Below are 6,000 nucleotides of genomic sequence, written 5' to 3'. Positions count from 1 at the left end.
GGCTCTGGATATCATGTATGCCGGAGATTCCTTCCCTAGAGATGGTGACAGCACTTGAGGCCACAGCAGTCCACGTGCACTCGGCGATTATTAAATGTGCAAGCTTTTAATAATGTGTTTGTGGAGGAGTCAAGTTCTGCGGGAAATGCATTAAAAGGATCAAGTGAAGCTAGGTGGAAATTCTTGTTACGAATACACCAAAACTTCCTGATCTGCCTCAGATGGGGAAGTGTGCAGCATCACTGTGTGCTTCCCCTGCGCCTCCCCTGCTGCACGTAGCTGCCCACCCCTGCTGCACCCCCTGGCGTGCCACTGAGCTCAAGCTGCAGTGAGGAGAAGGGAAAACGTCGTGCAAAAATGCTGAAGTGTGCAGGTCTCTGCTCGGAGGCACAGCTAAAAACTTTCTGAGGTACCTGTGGGGTATCCTCCTGCATTCTCTGTTTTTAGGCTTCGTGTAGCAGCTGTCATTACAGCAATGAAGTGATTAGATCTGCTCTGTTGCCTAATTACAGGACTAGAAATGGCATGCATTCCTGCAATCTCGTTAAGTACTCCCTATCTGAACCGTCTGATTTCAAGGATAGTCTTTGGGAACTTATCTTTAAAGCAAATCATTTTTTTTTTTTAAAGTGCACTTGATTAAAGTGAGGAGTCTATCATATTGTAGAATTATTGATTGTGAGAAGCACTTTGAACTTACACACTCTTTTTCATCTCAGAATCTCCTAATATTTTGCTACAAGCGGCAAGTATTAGTAGTCCCGCTGCAGACTGAACACTTGGAGGAAAACTGAGAGAATACTGAGAGATTTACTCAGGATTCCCTGTCAAGCTGTGGAGCAAGACTTGCGCCACAGCTTGCATGGCTAGCTGTCCTTCCCTTGAATGTGCTTGAGGGGATTACCAGCAAAAGGGCTTTTGTTGGGTTTCTTTTGGATGGAAACCAGGAGTCTTCCATGCCAGACCCAGTGCTACAGATTTTGGGTACAAAACACAAATGCTCACATTTTCCTGTTGGATACAACACTTGCAAGTTATCTCTTTGAGAGTTGTTGCCCTCTCTTGCACATCAACTAGGAAGACTTACATGGTAATATTAATGACAGGAGCACAGTACTAAGAGAGAGAAGACATTTAAAAAGACTCCATACGTCTTTCTCAGCCATCAGTATGTCCCTCTGCAGTGGTAGGTCTGCCTTCATGCCAGCTTCTGGCATCTTTGGAGGTGGAAAGCTGAACCTGCTCCCACCAGTGCTTGTTTTATTGCCTCCCAGTGGCTGTATATCTACCCACCTAAACCTGTGTTGCAGAGCTGTGGGCTTGCAGCCCTCTCCTATGCCAGGCCCAGGCTGGGATGCTTGGAGTGACCAGAAGTTGGACATATAACCAAGCGAACAACCTGGTCCTTCCTCCTCTTCTGGTAAACGGGGCTTAGCAGAAGGTGCTGCTCACTTAGCAATGCATGCAGCTAACTGTGTACATGCTCACAGCAGACGAGATAATAATTATCAGTGGGACATACACAGACATCGGTAGAGGCCGTTCACACCAGAAAAGGGATTCGGTAGTTTTGGTTCCCACTGCTTTATCTCATCTGCACATCCCTCCTATTTTTCCATCTGTTTCACATTACTTAGTCAGGAGGTGAAGAAAGCAAGTTACGTTTTGACAGAGCTGCATCAGAAGAAAAGTGCAGTAACATTTCTAAGACCCATGTAGAAGACTGTAGATGGCTTAAAAAAAATTCTGGATATACGGGATAGCAGAAAAAGTTCTTACAGCATGAGTGTAACACGTGCTTTACCAGCAGGTCTGGTGCATAGAGCTCATGGTAACCAGAAGGCAGAAGATATGGTACAATATGTGGTATACATAAAATTAATATATATAACAATTTTATACCACAAATTTACAGATAGATTATATGCAATATGTATTATGCTAGCAGACATCTATTTTACCTCTTAAATATATAAAAAAAAAAAAAGCAAATGGGTTTAGAACGTGTATTCAATGTATGAACTTGACCATGTTTTTATTAGGGGTTTCTTAGTCTCAGACGGCCACTAGGAAAGGCTGTGCTCCCAAAGCCTTGCCGTGGCTGCAAATCATAGCCTGGTCCTGCAAATTCTGTGTGCTCATGTACTGAGGCCGTATTGTAAATATTGTTATGGACTGGGCTACACTAAGCTGCTAGATCCAATATGTTTTCGCTATTAACATAGTCCCTAATGCAGTAGTAAAAGGAAGGAATAAATGTATTTTGTAAATGTGTTTTAAATTACATTACTCTGAACAAAGCATAACGCATTTGGGGAAGCTGGAAGGGATCATGCGTTTCCCCCTGCTCAATGCAACTGTTGATTGGGCACCAGGGAGCCAGAAAACTGAACAACAACGACAAAAAAATCCAGCTGCCAACAGCAAAGGGGAGTAACAATCTTTTCACGTGAATTTTCAACAAGATCTTAAGGTTTTAAGAAATCAAAATCAGGACCTTAAAAGAGTGACCGGGCTTTTGGGCATGCCCACTGCCTGCAGTGAGAAAAAGCTAAATAAACACAGCAGCATGTGCTACGGGGAACTGAGGAACTAAAAATATGGCACATCAGAGCTCACTTCACGTTCACAGCTTTGTTTGAAAATGTGCTGGGTTTAACCACAGGGCGAGCCATATCAAACTGATGGGAACCTCACCCTTCTCCTGGTAAATATTCAGCGAGCAGAGAGGCAGCGTCCACAAACTATAAAAAGAAAGCTCTCAAAGCTTAGAGCATTATGCAGTTATTACAATCTGAGCATTTTTTAAGCAGAGCAAACATTTGCTTTCCATTTATTTCAGGGCTGGCTGTTGCTGGCAATGCAGACCCAAGGATCTCCCTCGCTCCATGTTTGCTTTTCGTTTTTCACGCAGGAGGAGGGTTCAGTGCCTGCATCTAATGTTACATGCACAAAGCTGTTTGCTTTTCTCTGACGTCCAGGTAATTTTAAATGGCAGCTGATGCTTTACATTTAATTTCTCAGGTAAGTTAAACAAACACGTGCCACTCATGGCCAACACCGCTGCTTATGGCTCATTAAGCCATGTTTCCGAACCAGGGAATCGATTGCTGGAGCATGCTGCCACGCCGGGGCTGTGAGCTGTGCAATGCGGAGAGGCAGCACAACCAAAGACCTCTGCGTTCTGGCCTTCTGCAGGCAGCAACGCTGTATTCTAGAAGTAGATTTATTTATTTATTTATTTGTGTCTTTGTCATTTTAATCTCATGTTTGGAAATTTCTGAATTTCTGAATTAAAATTCATGGTTTTGACCCCCTACCAACACTTAGTTTCTCCTCACACACCTTTTTCCCCTTCTTTTATTAAGGGCCGGGGTCTGCCAAGGATAACATCGTATCATGGGAAGGGTGAAGTGCCATCATTCTTAGGGCAAAAGTGTTTGCTTTCCCCTATGCCAGTGACACGAGAGTATTTAATACCTTGCCTGTTGCAGATGTCATTATGCTAATGCCTGAATTATTTACATCCTTGTCACGCTGCTGTTGTAAAACTTGCCCTCTGGTTTCTTGTCCTGTGGCATATTTTGTGCTAACACATTACACTGCGTGGCAAAAACACAGGGGACAGCGCGTGCAGATAGCGTGCAAGCCAAGGTGTGCAGGCTGAGATAAGCATCGTTTACGAGTTTGATGAATATCACCAACCAGGTGATATTCAAACTTTTGAGCTCCCAAGGGCTCCTGCAAACTCTTTTTTTTTTTTTCTTTTTTTTTTTTTTCTAATTAGACCTTTTAATCTAATAAAGGATATCATCTCTACCTATAAATCTTGCCTCATGTCCCTTATGCTTTTTTTGGCTACAATAGTGCAACCTCTCTTGACACACTTTAAATGCACATCAAATACAACTTACTTTGCTATGTGATAACATAATCTATTTTTTCACTTTACAGCATGTGAAGGAGAAAATATACTCTTGTGGCAAAGTTATTTGAGGAAAGGAGCAAAATTAAATCACAATTCTTGCAGGGCAGTCCAGGTTCTGGGAATGTACGTCCTGCTTCTCTGCTGTTTTTTTCACAGTCCTGCTTAAAATGTGCAAAAAGATTTCAATGTGAGTTCTTTGACACCAACACCGAAAGTTCTTTAGTTGAGTTCTGTTTTCCACACAAGTTTTGGTATGTATTTTGTTTGGCATACATGGGTTTGTCCCTTTTCCCTTTCACTATTCTGGGAGATAGGTGCACACCTTTTAGAAAGCAGGAAGTGCTTTATCTTTATAGAAATGTGTTGTGACAAATAATACCTGTATTGATCTAGGGTGGTGTTGGTCATGACTTTGCTTTCCCACCAGAGACTTTTTTCAGAACCTGGAGTTGACAAAAACAGCAGCTGAGGTCCTGATAATCCCAAACTAAATCTAAATCATGCTTGTAAATCTAAGTATAAAGCGAAGAGCAGGATGTGAGCAGGGTTCGCATATGTCAGCTTCATTTGCAAAATCAAATTCTGACAGGAAATGGAAAACAAGAAAATCATCCTCAAGAGGATTCAGTAACTCTGAAATTTTGATTTTTTATCTTTATTTTTTTTCATTTGATCTTCTTTAAGGATTAATACAGTGTGTCAGGATGGTGCTTCCCACACAGGAAACTTAGCAGACACAAAATAATGTTAAAAGACCTTATATCACAGCAGAACAAAAAATGCTGGCAACAAGAAGGAGAATGAAAGTGGATTCAAAGCGAGTGGCTGCTTTTTCCATAATCATTCTGCTTAATAACATCAGACAAGAGTTGTCCTAATTCTCTATGAGACTAGGCTGCGATCAGCCCATGGGAAGGAGACACAAATGCAGCTCTGTGCTGCATCACCTCCAGTGGATGCTCTTGGTTTCATTGCCCTGCATGCTGAGCTGGGGGAAGTGCTGCCCTGGCTGCTTCCCCAGGCAGTGTGGAAACCCCCAAATCTGACTGAGAGCCCCACAGGCAACCCCACAGCTTCAGCACAGGCACGTTGATGGGGTCCCTATGTCCATCCACGAGTGACCGCCCGTACCTGTCTTCAGGTGCCTTCAGGTCTGTTATCTGAGCATCAAACCAGTTGTTCATCAAACCTATATCTGTGGTACCTATATCTGTAAAGCTATATCTATCAAACCATATCTGTGCAGCAAACCATTTACTGCCACGGGGCAGCTCTGAGAAGTTCCTTGGTTGGGTAATGTGTCTGAATGTCTCTAAGAGATCACAAAACTGAAAAAAAAAAAAAAAAAGGTGAGTTCCAAGACCAAATACCTGGTAAATGTGTCCCAGAAACACTGCAAGTTTTTCCACAGCAGGCCTTATTGGCCCTGTGGAAGCTGTGCCCCGTGCGCCAGGCACAATGCTGTAAGGCACACACAGGCATTCTGGTCTTGAATTGGAAAATATCACAAGAATAGTTTTGGTAATGATCCAGACACAATTTCTAATAGGATTAGGAATAAGCAGTAGGCCTGGAAGTGGGGTAACTCTTCCTGTGCCGCAGGGCTTCTCCCCCTGCAAGCACCTGGGTCACTGGCTCATTGCTGTGCAGAATTTGAGTTCTGTTTTCTTGCTTTTGGCTTTTGAATTAATTCCATGTACTTGAGTACAGAAATAACTTATTTTAGGCTCAGGTCCTGGCAGCCACCTGGGCTGGGGCACTGCTCCCCACACCATCCTCGGAGGCTCAGTCGTCATGTGTGGTGTACAGATATTCATGTTCCTGCAAAAAGGCAGCCCTCCAACTGTCGTGGCTCTACATTCAGACTTGGAGATCATTTTAATTAATGCTCCAGCCACCCTTCTGCCTAGAAAGGTCAATTAAAGAGGAGTGAATGCCTTCATGGGCTGCTGGAGGGGATTTGTGTCTCTGCCACTGTTGTTGCCTCAGCTAACCCTTGTTAGCTTCACGTTAGGCTTAAAAAGAGTGAGCTGGGGTTGAGGTGTGACTGCTAGTACTGGTGTTGCATGAGA

This window comes from Anas acuta, chromosome 1 (assembly GCF_963932015.1).
Source record: "Anas acuta chromosome 1, bAnaAcu1.1, whole genome shotgun sequence".
Taxonomy (NCBI): domain Eukaryota; kingdom Metazoa; phylum Chordata; class Aves; order Anseriformes; family Anatidae; genus Anas; species Anas acuta.
Note: the sequence above shows the minus strand (reverse complement) of the source record.